This window comes from Hemiscyllium ocellatum, chromosome 33 (genome assembly GCF_020745735.1).
Source record: "Hemiscyllium ocellatum isolate sHemOce1 chromosome 33, sHemOce1.pat.X.cur, whole genome shotgun sequence".
Taxonomy (NCBI): Eukaryota; Metazoa; Chordata; class Chondrichthyes; order Orectolobiformes; family Hemiscylliidae; genus Hemiscyllium; species Hemiscyllium ocellatum.
Window position 1 is genome coordinate 20620890 of NC_083433.1, and position 22656 is coordinate 20643545.

The following is a 22656-nucleotide window of genomic DNA, read 5'->3' on the forward strand; positions in this document are numbered from 1 at the left end:
CAGCGCGACCTACGCGGCTACGTAACAGATGGAGAAAAGCACGGGGAAAGCACAGCGACTGCTGCAGAGTGATCTTCCGGTCTGGTTGGATATCTTGGAAGGAAGGTAGACGGTAAGGGAATAAAGGAACTTTGAATATCATCAAACTGATGGAAAGGATAGTCGGCAAATATGACCTCCACCGTTGGAGTATTGATGTGCTATCGCTTCTCGGCCTTTTGGCTTGGAATATGTGTAGTTTCTGTTCTTATCAGTTTAATCGCTGATATCTCCCGAAGGTGGGAGTGTTTGTATTAAATGGATTTTTGGAGCAGGGAGATGGCTTAAGGGCTTGCTCTGTCCTCTCCATGTATCAGCCTGTATTGCAGTGTTTCCAGGAATGGTGCACCCAACGCTTACCCAAGTTCAAAAGCAGGTGAATGCAATGTGAATCTCTTGCCTTTGCTAGTTTGCCGTGTTGATGGCAGTCAGTGATTGTTGCATCTATTGTCTTTTCAGTTGCAGGAAACTATCGTCTTTTGTTACGGGTTTTCTGTCTTATGACCTGCTCTGCAGTTACCTGATGAAGGTGCAGCACGCAGAAAGCCAGGACAGGGGTAACCCCAACGTGCTACAGGGAACATTCTGGAACCAGGGGCCTGCCAGGAAGGTAACTTGCCAATTTAAATGAATGGATTTGCCCTTGTCTGCCGTTTTGGGCTTCTGCGGTCGTTCTTGGAACGTATCCCACCGATGGTACGGCGGTGGCGGGGGGTGGGGTGACTGCTGTAATTTCAAAGAACCCCGTTGGCCTGAAACCTGGTGTTGTTGGATTTTTAACACAGTCAAATCAGGTTGTGGGATCCCATGACTCAGCCAATGTCAAATGGCTATCAGATCAGCCCCCACAGCCCCTTCCCAACCCCCCCCGCCTCCCCCCCACCCCCGAGGCAACAAATTTATCCTAATATTTTCTTGAACAAGAAAGAAATGTCTTTGGTCTGTTTCCTGAATAGAGTGAAACCCCCATCTCTGTTTGTTTCTTCGCAAACTACTGTACGGAAGCGACCTGCTTTAGTAGCTACGTCTGTACGTAAAGATTATTCACGCAGACGATCGCCCAAGGCTGGAACTGGCTTCAGCTCCTGGTGCCACCAGGCAGCCGTACTAACCACTGATCCACTGTGCCACCCGTACGATTTGGAACGATTTGTCATCATTTGCGGTGCAAGTAGCGAAACAGTTGTCAGTTTGTCAACTGGGTCGGATTATAATGTTGTCAGCGATCTGCAGCAAGTGAACGGAGATGTCGAAGCGAGCTGCTGGTGGTGATGAGGCGCGCTTGCAGCGTGACATGTTTACACGGGAGATCAGCTCCCTCCCCATTCTCCAGAGAGTCGGATACAAGTAGAGAGGATATTGAAGTGGACGATAAAGAAAGGGTGCACGGACGTAATTCGCTTTTCGCAACTTTTCGGATTGATGCGGAATGCCGAGGAGCAAATCCTGTACGTGAGGGAAACGATGATTGGCATTTATGGGCAAGCTACACCAACACAAGGGGAGGCAATGAATAGGATCTTTCCGTCAAGGCCAACATTTCTCACCCATGCCGAGATCAGCCTGGTGGTGAGCTGCTCTCTCGAACCGCTGCAGTCCAAGTGCTGTCGGTAGCCCCGCGATGCTGTTGGGCGGGGATTCCCGATTTTTGACCCGGTAACACCGGAGGAACAAAGACATATTTGCAATTCAGGACAGCGAGTGTCTCGGAGGGGGGGAGAACTTGCGAATGGTGGTGTTCCCGTGGATCTGCTGCCGTCATCCTTCGAGGCTGCGTTGGCCATGGGTTTGCAAGGTGCTGCCTGAGGAATTCTGGTGAATCTTGTAGATGCCGGGGAATGAATGACCCTGCCGGGGAATGAATGACCCTGCCGCCGCCGCTGTCCCCGATCACCGGGAGAAACCTCTCTGCAGTCGACCTGACGTGCGGTGGCTCCGGCCCGTGCCATCTGATTGGTCGTCAGCGCGACCTACGCGGCTACGTAACAGATGGAGAGAAAAGCACGGGGAAAGCACAGCGACTGCTGCAGAGTGATCTTCCGGTCTGGTTGGATATCTTGAAGGAAGGTAGACGGTAAGGGAATAAAGGAACTTTGAATATCATCAAACTGATGGAAAGGATAGTCGGCAAATATGACCTCCACCGTTGGAGTATTAATGTGCTATCGCTTCTCGGCCTTTTGGCTTGGAATATGTGTAGTTTCTGTTCTTATCAGTTTAATCGCTGATATCTCCCCGAAGGTGGGAGTGTTTGTATTAAATGGATTTTTGGAGCAGGGAGATGGCTTAAGGGCTTGCTCTGTCCTCTCCATGTATCAGCCTGGTATTGCAGTGTTTCCAGGAATGGTGCACCCAACGCTTACCCAAGTTCAAAAGCAGGTGAATGCAATGTGAATCTCTTGCCTTTGCTAGTTTGCCGTGTTGATGGCAGTCAGTGATTGTTGCATCTATTGTCTTTTCAGTTGCAGGAAACTATCGTCTTTTGTTACGGGTTTTCTGTCTTATGAACCTGCTCTGCAGTTACCTGATGAAGGTGCAGCACGCAGAAAGCCAGGACAGGGGTAACCCCAACGTGCTACAGGGAACATTCTGGAACCAGGGCCTGCCAGGAAGGTAACTTGCCAATTTAAATGAATGGATTTGCCCTTGTCTGCCGTTTTGGGCTTCTGCGGTCGTTCTTGGACGTATCCCACCGATGGTACGGCGGTGGCGGGGGTGGGGTGACTGCTGTAATTTCAAAGAACCCCGTTGGCCTGAAACCTGGTGTTGTGGGATTTTTAACACAGTCAAATCAGGTTGTGGGATCCCATGACTCAGCCAATGTCAAATGGCTATCAGATCAGCCCCCACAGCCCCTTCCCACCCCCCCGCCTCCCCCCCCACCCCCGAGGCAACAAATTTATCCTAATATTTTCTTGAACAAGAAAGAAAATGTCTTTAGTCTGTTTCCTGAATAGAGTGAAACCCCCATCTCTGTTTGTTTCTTCGCAAACTACTGTACGGAAGCGACCTGCTTTAGTAGCTACGTCTGTACGTAAAGATTATTCACGCAGACGATCGCCCAAGGCTGGAACTGGCTTCAGCTCCCTGGTGCCACCAGGCAGCCGTACTAACCACTGATCCACTGTGCCACCCGTACGATTTGGAACGATTTGTCATCATTTGCGGTGCAAGTAGCGAAACAGTTGTCAGTTTGTCAACTGGGTCGGATTATAATGTTGTCAGCGATCTGCAGCAATGTGAACGGAGATGTCGAATCAAGCTGCTGGTGGTGATGAGGCGCGCTTGCAGCGTGACATGTTTACACGGGGAGATCAGCTCCCTCCCCATTCTCCAGAGAGTCGGATACAAGTAGAGAGGATATTGAGAGTGGACGATAAAGAAAGGGTGCACGGACGTAATTCGCTTTTCGCAACTTTTCGGATTGATGCGGAATGCCGAGGAGCGAATCCTGTACGTGAGGGAAACGATGATTGGCATTTATGGGCAAGCTACACCAACACAAGGGGAGGCAATGAATAGGATCTTTCCGTCAAGGCCAACATTTCTCGCCCATGCCGAGATCAGCCTGGTGGTGAGCTGCTCTCTCGAACCGCTGCAGTCCAAGTGCTGTCGGTAGCCCCGCGATGCTGTTTGGGCGGGGATTCCCGATTTTGACCCGGTAACACCGGAGGAACAAAGACATATTTGCAATTCAGGACAGCGAGTGTCTCGGGGGGTGGGGGGGGGGAGAACTTGCGAATGGTGGTGTTCCTGTGGATCTGCTGCCGTCATCCTTCGAGGCTGCGTTGGCCATGGGTTTGCAAGGTGCTGCCTGAGGAATTCTGGTGAATCTTGTAGATGCCGGGGAATGAATGACCCTGCCGGGGGAATGAATGACCCTGCCGCCGCCGCTGTCCCGATCACCGGGAGAAACCTCTCTGCAGTCGACCTGACGTGCGGTGGCTCCGGCCCGTGCCATCTGATTGGTCGTCAGCGCGACCTACGCGGCTACGTAACAGATGGACAGAAAAGCACGGGGAAAGCACAGCGACTGCTGCAGAGTGATCTTCCGGTCTGGTTGGATATCTTGGAAGGAAGGTAGACGGTAAGGGAATAAAGGAACTTTGAATATCATCAAACTGATGGAAAGGATAGTCGGCAAATATGACCTCCACCGTTGGAGTATTAATGTGCTATCGCTTCTCGGCCTTTTGGCTTGGAATATGTGTAGTTTCTGTTCTGGTTTCTCTTCAGAGAGTATAAATCTTTCGCCTTTCGTATGGTTTGTTCCTGGTCATTATCTGAAGATTCTTGGAATATGTGTAGGTCCTGAGGTCCAGAGGAAGAGATTCTGCTCGAGAGCTGCAGGTTTGACGCTGCAGAAGTGCGCTGGCGGGAGAAAAACCAAGGGGTTCGTGTTGCGAGTCGTTGGAGCTGCTGGAGACCATCGCTGGATCGTGATTGGCCGCTGGAGGATCGTTTTGTTGTGCTGACCTGCTATTGGTGGATCTTTATGCTGGCTTCGGCCTAACGCCAATTCAGGTATCAGCCAACCTCAGAGCTATGGCCTCAGCAGCCGCGCGCAGCCCTGGCCAGGGCATTCGCAACACAGTCAGGGTGACTGTGAAGAAGGTGGAGGAGCACACACCGGTCGATCGGACGGTGTTTGTGAAGAAGGTTTTGCTGGAGTGCTGTGGGTTTGCAGCAGCGGACGTGTACTGCCTGCAGGATTTCCCTGGGGCAGGCTACTTCGACGTGACCTTCAGGAGCGTGAAGCATTGTGAGCAGCTCCTGAAGGTCTTCAAGGAGAAGGAAGGGGAACCTCTGTTCTCCATCTTGTCGGCGGTCCCGTTGTGTGTGCTTCCTGCGCAGAGGAGTCGGGTTGTGACAATCCAAATGTACAACCCTTACGTCCCAGCGGCAGATGTCTCACCTTCTTGAAGAGGTATGTCCAGGTGGAAGGCGAAAGCACCGATGTGGTCGATCCTTTCGGGATCTGGACCAGTAAGCGGCAGGTCAAGGTAACCCTGAGGGTCGATGGCAGCGGGAACATCCTCCACCCACCCTCCAGCTTCGCCATCGGAGGAAGCAGAGGTTACCTGACGTACGCAGGGCAGCCGAAGGTGTGCCGAACCTGCGGGAGGTCAGGCCACATGGCGGCCGACTGTAAGGTGACTGTATGCCGAAATTGCAAACAGGAAGGCCACCTGACCAAGGATTGCAAGGAGGCCAAGAACTGTAACCTGTGCGGAGAGGCGGGCCACATGTACAAGGCCTGTCCAAGACGAGGAGCCGCCACTTACGCACAGATGGCCAGAGGTGGCAACACGAGCCGGGGACCGCCAAAGCACAGCAGGGCACCACAAGATAGCACGGAAACGGTGCCTGGAGACACCCAGAAGGAAGAGCAGGCGGTAGCGGAGCAGACGGCAGACAGCGGGGAGGTACAGCAGCCGATCCAAGCTCCTTCAAGGCAGACGGAGGAAATGGAAGAGGAGGAATCAAAGGAGGCAGATGACTGGATCACAGTCAGAAATAGGAAGAGGAAACCTGTCTCGGGCCCCAAAGCCACCCAGAGAAGGGGGAAACGACACCTCCAAGCCGAGGATACAGGCAGCTCTTCTGATGGTGAGGACGGGCGCAAGAAGGGTCGCCACCAGAGGAAGAGACAGAGCGCCATGGGGAGAAGGAGGGCAGCACCACCCAAGAAGGGAAAGACGATCCCTCTGTGGGGATGGGTAAAGGCCTCCCCCTACCCGGTGAGAACCAAGAGGTGTCCACAGGCCCACAGCTCCAGGTAACTGGGTGCAGCGGTCCTGTGACAGCCCCACTGTCAGATGGAGAACTGGACGGTGCGGACCCTGGGCTTGACACAAAGACACCGGAGCGGGGAAATGGCTCCAGCGTGGAGCCGGACAGCTACCTCAGCCCGGGATGGTCCAGCAGTTTGCCGTCACCACGGGGATGCACGCAGCTACCCCAGAGGAGCAAGACCAGCAGCAAATGGACACTATTAACCTTGTAAATTGTTAAAATGGGGTTTAAAGTTGCCAGCATCAATGTGCGTAGCATCAAATCGGCTACGCGATGTGTTTCAACGATGGCCTTCCTGGCCAGCGTTAAAGCCGACCTCCTGTTTCTGCAGGAGTGTGGGATACCGCACCTCAGCAGCTACAGGAGATGGTCGAGCTTGTGGGCCCATGGGCAGTCAGTTTGGTCGGGGGGCAACGATAGCCGCGCCTCCGGCCTGGGTATCCTGTTGCGAGGAAGCAACTTCACCATCTCCGAGGTTAAGGAGGTGGTGGGCGGGCGCCTCCTCGTCGCCGACGTTATGTACAGGAATGCTCCCCTGAGACTGATCAATGTGTACGCCCCAGTGGGTAAGAGTGAACGGTTGGCCGTCCTGCAGCAGCTTCCACTGTTGCTGGCTACGTCCAGGCCGGTCATTCTGGCCGGAGACTTCAACTGTATCATTGATGCAGATGGACGATCCGGCGGGGGGGACAGTAAACTGGACGCCACGTCCAGAGCCCTGATGGACGCGGTAAAAGATGCCAAGCTGCACGACGTCTTCAGCACCCCTGCAGACGGAGCGCAGCGTAGATACACCTGGTCACGGGCAGACGGGTCTATCCGCTCAAGGATAGATTACCTGTTTGTGTCCCGAACGCTCTCGGTCAGATCCACCGACGTCAAGCCGGTGTTCTTCTCTGACCACTGCCTCCTGCTGGCCGACTGTCACCTACAGGACGAGCAGCGGGCGGGTAAGGGAACGTGGAAGCTGAACACTAAGCTGTTGACCCCGGGAAACATTGAGGAGCTCAAGAGGGACTACGCAGGTTGGAGAACCGTGAAGCCCCTCTTTGAGTCTCCAGCAGACTGGTGGGAAACAGTTAAAGGGAACATCAAGAGGTTCTTCATCCTCAAAGGTGTTCAGGAGGCGAGAGAGAGGCGGGGAAAACTGTCCCAGCTCCAGGAAAGTATGCAGAACCTGCTCCTGCTGCAGACGATGGGGGTCGATGTCACGGAGGACCTCAAGGAGGTGAAGGGCCAGCAAGCCTCGCTCTTTGCCTCAGAGGCCTCCAAGATAATCTTCCGGTCCAGGGTCCGCTTGGTGGAGCAGGACGAGACGTGCTCACGTTTCTTCTTCCAGAAGGTGCACAAAGAGAGCTCTGTGCTCAGCAGCCTGAAGGAAGAAGACGGCTCGACAACGTCATCTCAGGCTGACGTCATGAGGATCAGTAAATCCTTCTATGCCAGTCTGTATGACGCGAAGCCGACCGACAGCGCGGCCTCCCAGTCGTTCCTGTCGTCTATCACGGAGGTCTTAGACGACAGAACACGCGAGAGGCTGGACCAGCCGCTATCTCTGGACGAGCTGACCAAGGCCCTCGAGTCCTTCGAAAAGAATAAAACTCCCGGAAGCGATGGCTTACCGGTCGAGCTCTATTCCGCTCTGTGGGACTTGATTGGCCAGGACCTGCTGGAGGTGTATGTCAGTATGCTTCGGGCAGGTACCATGAGCGAATCCATGAGGAAAGGCATCATCACCCTCATCTATAAGCGGAAGGGGGAGAGCGAGGAACTCAAAAATTGGAGACCGATCACACTGTTGAATGCAGATTACAAAATCCTGTCAAAGGTAATTGCCAACCGGGTCAGGTCTGCTCTGGGGTCGGTGATTCACCCTGACCAAACCTGTGCTGTGCCAGGCAGGAAGATCGCTGAGAGTCTCGCACTCCTCAGGGATACGATCGCCTACGTGCAGGACAGAGGGTTGGACGCCTGCCTGATCAGCCTGGACCAGGAGAAAGCCTTTGACAGGATATCACACATGTATATGAGAGATGTTCTCTCCAAAATGGGCTTTGGGGAGGGAATCTGCAATTGGATCAGACTGCTCTACACCAACATTGTCAGTGCAGTCTCAATCAATGGGTGGGAATCAGATAGCTTCCCAGTCAGATCTGGAGTAAGGCAGGGCTGCCCTCTCTCTCCTGCCTTGTTTGTGTGCTGCATAGAGCCATTTGCCGAGTCCATCAGGAAGGATGCGAGCCTGAGAGGGGTGACTATTCCGGGCAGCGGGGGCCTGCAGGTTAAGGCCTCCCTGTACATGGATGACGTCGCCGTTTTCTGCTCGGATCCGCTGTCCGTGCGCAGACTCATGTGCATTTGTGACCAGTTCGAACGGGCCTCGGGGGCCAAGGTAAACCGAGGCAAGAGCGAGGCCATGCTCTTCGGGAACTGGGCCGACCAATCCTCGATCCCCTTCACCGTCAGGACCGACCACCTGAAGGTGCTGGGTATTTGGTTCGGGGGGGCTGGGGCGTGCGCCAAGTCTTGGGAGGAGCGTATCAGTAAAGTGAGGCAGAAACTGGGCAGATGGAGGCTACGGTCGCTCTCCATCACGGGAAAAAACCTGGTCATCAGGTGTGAGGCACTGTCATTGCTGTTGTACGTGGCACAGGTCTGGCCTATTCCCAGAACCTGCGCCGCTGCAGTCGCCCGGGCCATCTTCCAGTTCATATGGAGTTCAAAGATGGACCGGGTCCGAAGGGACTCACTGTACAAAGATCTGGGCAACGGGGGAAAAAATACACCCAATGCCACCCTCCCCTGATGGCCACCTTTGTGTGTGGCTGCATCAAGCTGTGCGTGGATCCCCGGTACGCAAACACCAAGTGTCACTACGTACTGAGGTTCTACCTGTCCCCGGTGTTGCGAAGGATGGGCCTGGCCTCGCTGCCGCGGAACGCTCCGAGTAGTTGGACCGTTCCGTACCACCTGTCCTTCGTGGAGAAATTTCTGAAGAAAAACACCTTTGACCACAAGTCCATCAGGAAGTGGTCAGCACGTAGCGTCCTCGAGACCCTTCGGGAAAAGGAGAGGGCGGATCCTGTTGAGTGGTTCCCTGAGCAGACTGTCAAAGCAATTTGGCAGAATGCCTCATCGCCAGAACTTTCCAACAAGCACCAAGACATGGCTTGGCTGGTGGTGAGAAGGGCTCTACCTGTGAGATCGTTTATGCACGCCCGGACTCTCAGCCGCACCGCACGCTGCCCTCGAAGCGGCTGCGGGGGGGACGAGACTGTCACACACCTCCTTCTGGAATGTGCCTATGCAGAGGAAGTCTGGAGAGGAATGCAGTGGTATTTGTCGAGGTTCGTCCCGAGCAGCGCCGTGACGCGGGACTCCGTGCTCTACGGCCTGTTCCCCGGACGCACACCGAGACGAACATCAACTGCGCCTGGAGGATCATCAACTCGGTGAAGGACGCTCTCTGGGCGGTCCGAAACCTGTTGATCTTCCAGCTGAAGGAGTTGACCCCGACTGAGTGTTGCAGACTGGCACATTCCAAGGTCCAGGACTACGTGTTGAGGGACGCGCTGAAGCTTGGGGCAGCTGCCGCCAAGGCGCGGTGGGGAAAGACCACCGTTTAACATCTGCCTGTCGATAGAAAAGCAGGGGGCCCATGCAGTCATTTGGGCTCTGCTGTCGCCTCAGCTCAATATATGAGTGAGAGATGCACTGATCTGTATGGAATAATGACAATTCGGAGCTGTGTATGTAAATGTGGAAATATGAATGGCATTACCTAATGTACAGTGTATCAAATTATTCTATGCATATTTTATGAATAAAGTATATTTTTGAAATAAAAAAAAGTTTCTGTTCTTATCAGTTTAATCGCTGATATCTCCCGAAGGTGGGAGTGTTTGTATTAAATGGATTTTTGGAGCAGGGAGATGGCTTAAGGGCTTGCTCTGTCCTCTCCATGTATCAGCCTGGTATTGCAGTGTTTCCAGGAATGGTGCACCCAACGCCTACCCAAGTTCAAAAGCAGGTGAATGCAATGTGAATCTCTTGCCTTTGCTAGTTTGCCGTGTTGATGGCAGTCAGTGATTGTTGCATCTATTGTCTTTTCAGTTGCAGGAAACTATCGTCTTTTGTTACGGGTTTCCTGTCTTATGAACCTGCTCTGCAGTTACCTGATGAAGGTGCAGCACGCTGAAAGCCAGGACAGGGGTAACCCCAACGTGCTACAGGGAACATTCTGGAACCAGGGGCCTGCCAGGAAGGTAACTTGCCAATTTAAATGAATGGATTTGCCCTTGTCTGCCGTTTTGGGCTTCTGCGGTCGTTCTTGGAACGTATCCCACCGATGGTACGGCGGTGGCGGGGGTGGGGTGACTGCTGTAATTTCAAAGAACCCCGTTGGGCTGAAACCTGGTGTTGTGGGATTTTTAACACAGTCAAATCAGGTTGTGGGATCCCATGACTCAGCCAATGTCAAATGGCTATCAGATCAGCCCCCACAGCCCCTTCCCAACCCCCCCGCCTCCCCCCCACCCCCGAGGCAACAAATTTATCCTAATATTTTCTTGAACAAGAAAGAACTGTCTTTAGTCTGTTTCCTGAATAGAGTGAAACCCCCATCTCTGTTTGTTTCTTCGCAAACGACTGTACGGAAGCGACCTGCTTTAGTAGCTACGTCTGCACGTAAAGATTATTCACGCAGACGATCGCCCAAGGCTGGAACTGGCTTCAGCTCCCTGGTGCCACCAGGCAGCCGTACTAACCACTGATCCACTGTGCCACCCGTACGATTTGGAACGATTTGTCATCATTTGCGGTGCAAGTAGCGAAACAGTTGTCAGTTTGTCAACTGGGTCGGATTATAATGTTGTCAGCGATCTGCAGCAATGTGAACGGAGATGTCGAATCGAGCTGCTGGTGGTGATGAGGCGCGCTTGCAGCGTGACATGTTTACACGGGGAGATCAGCTCCCTCCCCATTCTCCACAGAGAGTCGGATTCAAGTAGAGAGGATATTGAAAGTGGACGATAAAGAAAGGGTGCACGGACGTAATTCGCTTTTCGCAACTTTTCGGATTGATGCGGAATGCGAGGAGCGAATCCTGTACGTGAGGGAAACGATGATTGGCATTTATGGGCAAGCTACACCAACACAAGGGGAGGCAATGAATAGGATCTTTCCGTCAAGGCCAACATTTCTCGCCCATGCCGAGATCAGCCTGGTGGTGAGCTGCTCTCTCGAACCGCTGCAGTCCAAGTGCTGTCGGTAGCCCCGCGATGCTGTTTGGGCGGGGATTCCCGATTTTGACCCGGTAACACCGGAGGAACAAAGTCATATTTGCAATTCAGGACAGCGAGTGTCTCGGGGGGGGGGGGGAGAACTTGCGAATGGTGGTGTTCCCGTGGATCTGCTGCCGTCATCCTTCGAGGCTGCGTTGGCCATGGGTTTGCAAGGTGCTGCCTGAGGAATTCTGGTGAATCTTGTAGATGCCGGGGAATGAATGACCCTGCCGCCGCCGCTGTCCCCGATCACCGGGAGAAACCTCTCTGCAGTCGACCTGACGTGCGGTGGCTCCGGCCCGTGCCATCTGATTGGTCGTCAGCGCGACCTACGCGGCTACGTAACAGATGGAGAGAAAAGCACGGGGGAAAGCACAGCGACTGCTGCAGAGTGATCTTCCGGTCTGGTTGGATATCTTGGAAGGAAGGTAGACGGTAAGGGAATAAAGGAACTTTGAATATCATCAAACTGATGGAAAGGATAGTCGGCAAATATGACCTCCACCGTTGGAGTATTGATGTGCTATCGCTTCTCGGCCTTTTGGCTAAGATCAAGTGTCTGTTCTTATCAGGACAGGTGTCGAGTTGCGAGTCATCAGAGCTAGTGGAGAGACCATCGCTGGATCGTGATTGGACGTTGGAGGATCGTTTGGTTGTGCTGACCTGCTATTGGTGGATCTTCATGCTGGCTTCGGCCTAACGCCAATTCAGGGACCAGCCAATCTTGGAGCCATGGCCTCAGCAGCCATTCGCAGCCCTGGCCAGGGCATTCGCAACACAGTCAGGGTGACTGTGAAGAAGGTGGAGGAGCACACACCGGTCGATCGGACGGTGTTTGTGAAGAAGGTCTTGCTGGAGTGCTGTGGGTTTGCAGCAGCGGATGTGTACTGCCTGCAGGATTTCCCTGGGGCAGGCTACTTCGACGTGACCTTCAGGAGCGTGAAGCATTGTGAGCAGCTCCTGAAGGTCTTCAAGGAGAAGGAAGGGGAACCTCTGTTCTCCATCTTGTCGGCGGTCCCGTTGTGTGTGCTTCCTGCGCAGAGAAGTCGGGTTGTTACAATCCAAATGTACAACCCCTACGTCCCAGCGGCAGATGTTCTCACCTTCTTGAAGAGGTATGTCCAGGTTGAAGGAGAAAGCACTGATGTCGTTGATCCTTTCGGGATCTGGACAAGTAAAAGACAGGTCAAGGTAACCCTGAGGGTCGATGGCAGCGGGAACATCCTCCACCCACCCTCCAGCTTCGCAATTGGAGGGAGCAGAGGCTACCTGACGTACGCAGGGCAGCCGAAGGTGTGCCGAACCTGCGGGAGGTCAGGCCACATGGCGGCCGACTGCAAGGTGACCGTATGCCGAAATTGCAAGCAGGAAGGCCACCTGACCAAGGATTGTAAGGAGGCCAAGAACTGTAACCTGTGCGGAGAGGCGGGCCACATGTACAAGGCCTGCCCAAGACGAGGAGCCGCTACCTACGCACAGATGGCCGGAGGTAGCAACACGAATACGAGCCGCGGACCAACAAAGGCGAGGAAGGCAAATGAAAATAGCGTGGAAACGGTGCCTGGAGGCACCCAGAAGGAAGAGCAGGCAGTAGCGGAGCAGACGGCAGACAGCGGGGAGGTGCAGCAGCCGATCCAAGCTCCGTCAATGCAGTCAGAGGAAATGGAAGAGGAGGAATCAAAGGATGCAGAGGACTGGATCACAGTAAAAAACAGGAAGAGGAAACCTCTTGGGGGCCCCAAAGCCACCCAGCGAAGGGGAAAGCGACACCTACAAGGCGAAGACGCATGCAGCTCTTCCGATGGTGAGGATGGGCGCAAGAAGGGTCGTCATCAGAGGAAGAGGCAGAGCGTTGTGAGGAGAAAGGAGGGCAGCACCGCCCAGGAAGGAAAGGACGATCCCTCTGAGGGGACGGGTAATGGCCTCCCCCTACCCGGTGAGAACCAGGAGGTACTCACCGGCCCACAGCTCCAGGTATCTGGGAGCAGCGGTCCTATGACAGCCCTGCTGTCAGACGGAGAACTGGTCAGTGCGGACCACGGGCCCGACACGAAGACAACAGAGTGGGGTAATGGCTCCAGCGCGGAGCTGGACAGTTACCTCAGCCCTGCGAAGGTCCAACAGTTTGCCGCCACCACAGGGATGCACGCAGCTACCCCAGAAGGGCAGGACCAGCAGCAAACGGACACCGGTAAACCTGTAAACTGTTAAAATGGGGTTGAAAATTGCTAGCATCAACGTGCGTAGCATCAAATCGGCTACGCGATGCGTTTCAACACTGGCCTCCCTGGCCAGCGTCAAAGCCGACGTCCTGTTTCTGCAGGAGTGCGGGATACCCCACCTCAGCAGTTACAGGAGGTGGTCGAGCTTGTGGGCCCATGGGCCGTCAGTGTGGTCGGGGGGGCAACGATAACCGCTCCTCAGGCCTAGGGATCCTTTTGCGGGGAGGTAACTTCACTATCTCCGAGGTTAAGGAGGTGGTGGGCGGGCGCCTCCTCGTCGTGGATGTTAAATACAGAAACGCTCCCGTAAGACTAATCAACGTGTACGCCCCAGCGGATAAGAGTGAACGGTTGGCCGTCCTGCAACAGCTTCCACTGCTGCTGGCTACGTCCAGGCCGGTCATTCTGGCCGGAGACTTCAACTGCATCATTGATGCAGATGGACGATCCGGCGGGGGGGACAGTAAACTGGACGCTACGTCCAGAGCCCTGATGGAAACGGCCAAAGATGCCAAGCTGCACGACGTCTTCAGCACCCCTGCAGATGGAGCGCAGCGTAGATACACATGGTCACGGGCAGACGGGTCTATCCGCTCAAGGATAGATTACCTGTTTGTGTCCCGAACGTTCTCGGTCAGAACCACCGACGTCAAGCCGGTGTTCTTCTCTGACCACTGCCTCCTACTGGCCGACTGTCACCTACAGGACGAGCAGCGGACGGGCAAGGGAACGTGGAAACTGAACACTAAGCTGTTGACCCCGGGAAACATCAAGGAGCTCAAGAGGGATTACGCAGGTTGGAGAACCGCGAAGTGTCTCTTTGAGTCTCCAGCAGACTGGTGGGAAACAGTAAAAGGGAACATCAAGAGATTCTTCATCCTCAAAGGTGTTCAGGAGGCGAGAGAGAGGCGGGGAAAACTGTCCCAGCTCCAGGAAAGTATGCAGAACCTGCTCCTGCTGCAGACGTTGGGGGTCGATGTCACGGAGGACCTCAAGGAGGTGAAGGGCCAGCAAGCCTCGCTCTTTGCCTCGGAGGCCTCCAAGATAATCTTCCGGTCCAGGGTCCGCTCGGTAGAGCAGGACGAGACGTGCTCACGTTTCTTCTTCCAGAAGGTGCACAAAGAGAGCTCCGTGCTCAGCAGCCTGAAGGAAGAGATGGCTCGGTAACATCATCTCAGGCTGACGTCATGAGGATCAGTAAATCCTTCTATGCCAGCCTGTATGACGCGAAGCCAACCGACAGCACGGCCTCACAGTCGTCCCTGTCCTCTATCACGGAGGTCCTAGAGGACGGAACGCGAGAGAGGCTGGACCAGCCGCTATCTCTGGATGAGCTGACCAGGGCCCTCGAGTCCTTCGAAAAGAATAAAACTCCCGAAGCGACGGCTTACCGGTCGAGATCTATTCCGCTCTTTGGGACTTGATTGGCCGGGACCTGCTGGAGGTGTATGTCAGTATGCTTCGGGCAGGTACCATGAGTGAATCCATGAGGAAAGGCATCATCACCCTCATCTATAAGCGGAAGGGGGAGAGGGATGAAATTAGAAATTGGAGACCGATCTCACTGCTAAACACAGACTACAAAATCTTGTCAAAGGTCATCGCAAACCGGGTCAGGTCTGCTCTGGGAACGGTGATCCACCCCGACCAAACCTGTGCTGTACCGGGCAGGAAGATCTCTGAGAGCCTCGCACTCCTCAGGGATACGATCGCCTACGTGCAGGACAGGGGGGTGGACACCTGCCTCATCAGCCTGGACCAGGAGAAAGCCTTTGACAGGATATCGCATACATATATGAGGGATGTCCTCTCCAAAATGGGCTTTGGGGAGGGAATCTGCAATTGGATCAGACTGCTCTACACCAACATTGTCAGTGCAGTCTCAATCAATGGGTGGGAATCAGATAGCTTCCCTGTAAGATCTGGAGTCAGGCAGGGCTGCCCACTCTCTCCTGCCTTGTTTGTATGTTGCATAGAGCCATTTGCCGAATCCATCAGGAAGGATGCGAGCCTGAGAGGGGTGACTATTCCTGGCAGCGGGGGCCTACAGGTTAAGGCCTCCCTGTACATGGATGACGTCGCCGTTTTCTGCTCGGATCCGCTGTCCGTGCACAGACTCCTGTGCATCTGCGACCAGTTCGAGCGGGCCTCGGGGGCCAAGGTAAACCGAGGGAAGAGCGAGGCCATGCTCTTCGGGAACTGGACCGACCAATCCTATATCCCCTTCACCGTCAGGACTGGCCACCTGAAGGTGCTGGGTATTTGGTTCGGGGGTGCTGGGGCGTGCGCCAAGACCTGGGAGGAGCGGATCAGGAAGATGAGACAGAAACTAGGCAGATGGGAGCAACGGTCGCTCTCCATCGCGGGGAAAAACCTGGTCATCAGGTGCGAGGTACTCTCAGTATTGTTGTATGTGGCACAGGCCTGGCCTATCCCCAGAACCTGTGCTGCCGCAGTCACCCGGGCCATCTTCCACTTCATGTGGAGATCAAAGATGGACCGGGTCCGAAGAGACACCATGTACAAAGACCGGTGCAATGGGGGAAAAAACACTCCAATGCCACCCTCGCCCTGATGGCCACCTTTGTGTGTGGCTGCATCAAGCTGTGCGTGGATCCCCGTACGCAAACACCAAGTGTCACTACGTACTGAGGTTCTACCTGTCCCCGGTGTTGCGAAGGATGGGCCTGGCCTCGCTGCCGCGGAACGCTCCGAGTAGTTGGACCGTTCCGTACCACCTGTCCTTCGTGGAGAAATTTCTGAAGAAAAACACCTTTGACCACAAGTCCATCAGGAAGTGGTCAGCACGTAGTGTCCTTGAGACCCTTCGGGAAAAGGAGAGGGCGGATCCTGTTGAGTGGTTCCCTGAGCAGACTGTCAAAGCAATTTGGCAGAATGCCTCATCGCCAGAACTTTCTAACAAGCACCAAGACATGGCTTGGCTGGTGGTGAGAAGGGCTCTACCCGTGAGATCGTTTATGCACGCCCGGACTCTCTGCCGCACCGCACGCTGCCCTCGAAGTGGCTGCGGGGGGGACGAGACTGTCACACACCTCCTTCTGGAATGTGCCTATGCAGAGGAAGTCTGGAGAGGAATGCAGTGGTATTTGTCGAGGTTCGTCCCGAGCAGCGCCGTGACACGGGACTCCGTGCTCTACGGCCTGTTCCCCGGGACGCACACCGAGACGAATATCAACTGCGCCTGGAGGATCATCAACTCGGTGAAGGACGCTCTCTGGGTGGTCCGAAACCTGTTGATCTTCCAGCTGAAGGAGTTGACCCCGACTGAGTGTTGCAGACTGGCACATTCCAAGGTCCAAGACTACGTGTTGAGGGACGCGCTGAAGCTTGGGGCAGCTGCCGCCAAGGCGCGGTGGGGAAAGACCACCGTTTAACATCTGCCTGTCTAAAGAAGATCAGGGGCCCATGCAGTCATTTGGGCTCTGCTGACGCCTCAGCCCAATATAAGGGCATAGGAGTGAGAAATGCACAGACTTGCATATAAAAAGGAAAATTCTAAACTGTGTATGTTAATGTGAACATATGTATGGCATTACCCAATGTACAGTGTATCAAATTATTTATGAATATTTACGAATAAAGTATATTTTGAAATAAAAAAAAAAAAAAAGGACGTGTACTGCCTGCAGGATTTCCCTGGGGCAGGCTACTTCGACGTGACCTTCAGGAGCGTGAAGCATTGTGAGCAGCTCCTGAAGGTCTTCAAGGAGAAGGAAGGGGAACCTCTGTTCTCCATCTTGTCGGCGGTCCCGTTGTGTGTGCTTCCTGCGCAGAGGAGTCGGGTTGTGACAATCCAAATGTACAACCCTTACGTCCCAGCGGCAGATGTTCTCACCTTCTTGAAGAGGTATGTCCAGGTGGAAGGCGAAAGCACCGATGTGGTCGATCCTTTCGGGATCTGGACCAGTAAGCGGCAGGTCAAGGTAACCCTGAGGGTCGATGGCAGCGGGAACATCCTCCACCCACCCTCCAGCTTCGCCATCGGAGGAAGCAGAGGTTACCTGACGTACGCAGGGCAGCCGAAGGTGTGCCGAACCTGCGGGAGGTCAGGCCACATGGCGGCCGACTGTAAGGTGACTGTATGCCGAAATTGCAAACAGGAAGGCCACCTGACCAAGGATTGCAAGGAGGCCAAGAACTGTAACCTGTGCGGAGAGGCGGGCCACATGTACAAGGCCTGTCCAAGACGAGGAGCCGCCACTTACGCACAGATGGCCAGAGGTGGCAACACGAGCCGGGGACCGCCAAAGCCCAGCAGGGCACCACAAGATAGCACGGAAACGGTGCCTGGAGACACCCAGAAGGAAGAGCAGGCGGTAGCGGAGCAGACGGCAGACAGCGGGGAGGTACAGCAGCCGATCCAAGCTCCTTCAAGGCAGACGGAGGAAATGGAAGAGGAGGAATCAAAGGAGGCAGATGACTGGATCACAGTCAGAAATAGGAAGAGGAAACCTGTCTCGGGCCCCAAAGCCACCCAGAGAAGGGGGAAACGACACCTCCAAGCCGAGGATACAGGCAGCTCTTCTGATGGTGAGGACGGGCGCAAGAAGGGTCGCCACCAGAGGAAGAGACAGAGCGCCATGGGGAGAAAGGAGGGCAGCACCACCCAAGAAGGGAAAGACGATCCCTCTGTGGGGATGGGTAAAGGCCTCCCCCTACCCGGTGAGAACCAAGAGGTGTCCACCGGCCCACAGCTCCAGGTAACTGGGAGCAGCGGTCCTGTGACAGCCCCACTGTCAGATGGAGAACTGGACGGTGCGGACCCTGGGCTTGACACAAAGACACCGGAGCGGGGAAATGGCTCCAGCGTGGAGCCGGACAGCTACCTCAGCCCTGGGATGGTCCAGCAGTTTGCCGTCACCACGGGGATGCACGCAGCTACCCCAGAGGAGCAAGACCAGCAGCAAATGGACACTATTAACCTTGTAAATTGTTAAAATGGGGTTTAAAGTTGCCAGCATCAATGTGCGTAGCATCAAATCGGCTACGCGATGTGTTTCAACGATGGCCTTCCTGGCCAGCGTTAAAGCCGACCTCCTGTTTCTGCAGGAGTGTGGGATACCGCACCTCAGCAGCTACAGGAGATGGTCGAGCTTGTGGGCCCATGGGCAGTCAGTTTGGTCGGGGGGCAACGATAGCCGCGCCTCCGGCCTGGGTATCCTGTTGCGAGGAAGCAACTTCACCATCTCCGAGGTTAAGGAGGTGGTGGGCGGGCGCCTCCTCGTCGCCGACGTTATGTACAGGAATGCTCCCCTGAGACTGATCAATGTGTACGCCCCAGTGGGTAAGAGTGAACGGTTGGCCGTCCTGCAGCAGCTTCCACTGTTGCTGGCTACGTCCAGGCCGGTCATTCTGGCCGGAGACTTCAACTGTATCATTGATGCAGATGGACGATCCGGCGGGGGGGACAGTAAACTGGACGCCACGTCCAGAGCCCTGATGGACGCGGTAAAAGATGCCAAGCTGCACGACGTCTTCAGCACCCCTGCAGACGGAGCGCAGCGTAGATACACCTGGTCACGGGCAGACGGGTCTATCCGCTCAAGGATAGATTACCTGTTTGTGTCCCGAACGCTCTCGGTCAGATCCACCGACGTCAAGCCGGTGTTCTTCTCTGACCACTGCCTCCTGCTGGCCGACTGTCACCTACAGGACGAGCAGCGGGCGGGTAAGGGAACGTGGAAGCTGAACACTAAGCTGTTGACCCCGGGAAACATTGAGGAGCTCAAGAGGGACTACGCAGGTTGGAGAACCGTGAAGCCCCTCTTTGAGTCTCCAGCAGACTGGTGGGAAACAGTTAAAGGGAACATCAAGAGGTTCTTCATCCTCAAAGGTGTTCAGGAGGCGAGAGAGAGGCGGGGAAAACTGTCCCAGCTCCAGGAAAGTATGCAGAACCTGCTCCTGCTGCAGACGATGGGGGTCGATGTCACGGAGGACCTCAAGGAGGTGAAGGGCCAGCAAGCCTCGCTCTTTGCCTCAGAGGCCTCCAAGATAATCTTCCGGTCCAGGGTCCGCTCGGTGGAGCAGGACGAGACGTGCTCACGTTTCTTCTTCCAGAAGGTGCACAAAGAGAGCTCTGTGCTCAGCAGCCTGAAGGAAGAAGACGGCTCGACAACGTCATCTCAGGCTGACGTCATGAGGATCAGTAAATCCTTCTATGCCAGTCTGTATGACGCGAAGCCGACCGACAGCGCGGCCTCCCAGTCGTTCCTGTCGTCTATCACGGAGGTCTTAGACGACAGAACACGCGAGAGGCTGGACCAGCCGCTATCTCTGGACGAGCTGACCAAGGCCCTCGAGTCCTTCGAAAAGAATAAAACTCCCGGAAGCGATGGCTTACCGGTCGAGCTCTATTCCGCTCTGTGGGACTTGATTGGCCAGGACCTGCTGGAGGTGTATGTCAGTATGCTTCGGGCAGGTACCATGAGCGAATCCATGAGGAAAGGCATCATCACCCTCATCTATAAGCGGAAGGGGGAGAGCGAGGAACTCAAAAATTGGAGACCGATCACACTGTTGAATGCAGATTACAAAATCCTGTCAAAGGTAATTGCCAACCGGGTCAGGTCTGCTCTGGGGTCGGTGATTCACCCTGACCAAACCTGTGCTGTGCCAGGCAGGAAGATCGCTGAGAGTCTCGCACTCCTCAGGGATACGATCGCCTACGTGCAGGACAGAGGGTTGGACGCCTGCCTGATCAGCCTGGACCAGGAGAAAGCCTTTGACAGGATATCACACATGTATATGAGAGATGTTCTCTCCAAAATGGGCTTTGGGGAGGGAATCTGCAATTGGATCAGACTGCTCTACACCAACATTGTCAGTGCAGTCTCAATCAATGGGTGGGAATCAGATAGCTTCCCAGTCAGATCTGGAGTAAGGCAGGGCTGCCCTCTCTCTCCTGCCTTGTTTGTGTGCTGCATAGAGCCATTTGCCGAGTCCATCAGGAAGGATGCGAGCCTGAGAGGGGTGACTATTCCGGGCAGCGGGGGCCTGCAGGTTAAGGCCTCCCTGTACATGGATGACGTCGCCGTTTTCTGCTCGGATCCGCTGTCCGTGCGCAGACTCATGTGCATTTGTGACCAGTTCGAACGGGCCTCGGGGGCCAAGGTAAACCGAGGCAAGAGCGAGGCCATGCTCTTCGGGAACTGGGCCGACCAATCCTCGATCCCCTTCACCGTCAGGACCGACCACCTGAAGGTGCTGGGTATTTGGTTCGGGGGGCTGGGGCGTGCGCCAAGTCTTGGGAGGAGCGTATCAGTAAAGTGAGGCAGAAACTGGGCAGATGGAGGCTACGGTCGCTCTCCATCACGGGAAAAAACCTGGTCATCAGGTGTGAGGCACTGTCATTGCTGTTGTACGTGGCACAGGTCTGGCCTATTCCCAGAACCTGCGCCGCTGCAGTCGTCCGGGCCATCTTCCAGTTCATATGGAGTTCAAAGATGGACCGGGTCCGAAGGGACTCACTGTACAAAGATCTGGGCAACGGGGGAAAAAATACACCCAATGCCACCCTCACCCTGATGGCCACCTTTGTGTGTGGCTGCATCAAGCTGTGCGTGGATCCCCGGTACGCAAACACCAAGTGTCACTACGTACTGAGGTTCTACCTGTCCCCGGTGTTGCGAAGGATGGGCCTGGCCTCGCTGCCGCGGAACGCTCCGAGTAGTTGGACCGTTCCGTACCACCTGTCCTTCGTGGAGAAATTTCTGAAGAAAAACACCTTTGACCACAAGTCCATCAGGAAGTGGTCAGCACGTAGCGTCCTCGAGACCCTTCGGGAAAAGGAGAGGGCGGATCCTGTTGAGTGGTTCCCTGAGCAGACTGTCAAAGCAATTTGGCAGAATGCCTCATCGCCAGAACTTTCCAACAAGCACCAAGACATGGCTTGGCTGGTGGTGAGAAGGGCTCTACCTGTGAGATCGTTTATGCACGCCCGGACTCTCAGCCGCACCGCACGCTGCCCTCGAAGCGGCTGCGGGGGGGACGAGACTGTCACACACCTCCTTCTGGAATGTGCCTATGCAGAGGAAGTCTGGAGAGGAATGCAGTGGTATTTGTCGAGGTTCGTCCCGAGCAGCGCCGTGACGCGGGACTCCGTGCTCTACGGCCTGTTCCCCGGGACGCACACCGAGACGAACATCAACTGCGCCTGGAGGATCATCAACTCGGTGAAGGTCGCTCTCTGGGCGGTCCGAAACCTGTTGATCTTCCAGCTGAAGGAGTTGACCCCGACTGAGTGTTGCAGACTGGCACATTCCAAGGTCCAGGACTACGTGTTGAGGGACGCGCTGAAGCTTGGGGCAGCTGCCGCCAAGGCGCGGTGGGGAAAGACCACCGTTTAACATCTGCCTGTCGATAGAAAAGCAGGGGGCCCATGCAGTCATTTGGGCTCTGCTGTCGCCTCAGCTCAATATATGAGTGAGAGATGCACTGATCTGTATGGAATAATGACAATTCGGAGCTGTGTATGTAAATGTGGAAATATGAATGGCATTACCTAATGTACAGTGTATCAAATTATTCTATGCATATTTTATGAATAAAGTATATTTTTGAAATAAAAAAAAAAATTCTGTTCTTATCAGTTTAATCGCTGATATCTCCCGAAGGTGGGAGTGTTTGTATTAAATGGATTTTTGGAGCAGGGAGATGGCTTAAGGGCTTGCTCTGTCCTCTCCATGTATCAGCCTGGTATTGCAGTGTTTCCAGGAATGGTGCACCCAACGCCTACCCAAGTTCAAAAGCAGGTGAATGCAATGTGAATCTCTTGCCTTTGCTAGTTTGCCGTGTTGATGGCAGTCAGTGATTGTTGCATCTATTGTCTTTTCAGTTGCAGGAAACTATCGTCTTTTGTTACGGGTTTCCTGTCTTATGAACCTGCTCTGCAGTTACCTGATGAAGGTGCAGCACGCTGAAAGCCAGGACAGGGGTAACCCCAACGTGCTACAGGGAACATTCTGGAACCAGGGGCCTGCCAGGAAGGTAACTTGCCAATTTAAATGAATGGATTTGCCCTTGTCTGCCGTTTTGGGCTTCTGCGGTCGTTCTTGGAACGTATCCCACCGATGGTACGGCGGTGGCGGGGGGTGGGGTGACTGCTGTAATTTCAAAGAACCCCGTTGGGCTGAACCCTGGTGTTGTGGGATTTTTAACACAGTCAAATCAGGTTGTGGGATCCCATGACTCAGCCAATGTCAAATGGCTATCAGATCAGCCCCCACAGCCCCTTCCCAACCCCCCCGCCTCCCCCCCACCCCCGAGGCAACAAATTTATCCTAATATTTTCTTGAACA

At 54.6% G+C, this 22656-nt stretch overlaps 2 non-coding genes and 2 pseudogenes across 2 annotated transcripts; all 4 read left to right on the forward strand.

Moving 5' to 3' along the window:
• The first annotated feature begins 202 nt into the window (after positions 1–202).
• On the forward strand, positions 203–393 carry LOC132831917 (U2 spliceosomal RNA). The gene has a single exon (XR_009646867.1). It is a non-coding gene; the product is annotated as a U2 spliceosomal RNA (small nuclear RNA).
• Positions 394–2203: 1810 nt separating this feature from the next.
• On the forward strand, positions 2204–2396 carry LOC132831880 (U2 spliceosomal RNA). Its single transcript, XR_009646830.1, has one exon. It is a non-coding gene; the product is annotated as a U2 spliceosomal RNA (small nuclear RNA).
• Positions 2397–9665: 7269 nt separating this feature from the next.
• On the forward strand, positions 9666–9843 carry LOC132831928 (U2 spliceosomal RNA; annotated as a pseudogene).
• Positions 9844–21909: 12066 nt separating this feature from the next.
• LOC132831943 (U2 spliceosomal RNA) lies at positions 21910–22088 on the forward strand (annotated as a pseudogene).
• Positions 22089–22656: the final 568 nt, after the last annotated feature.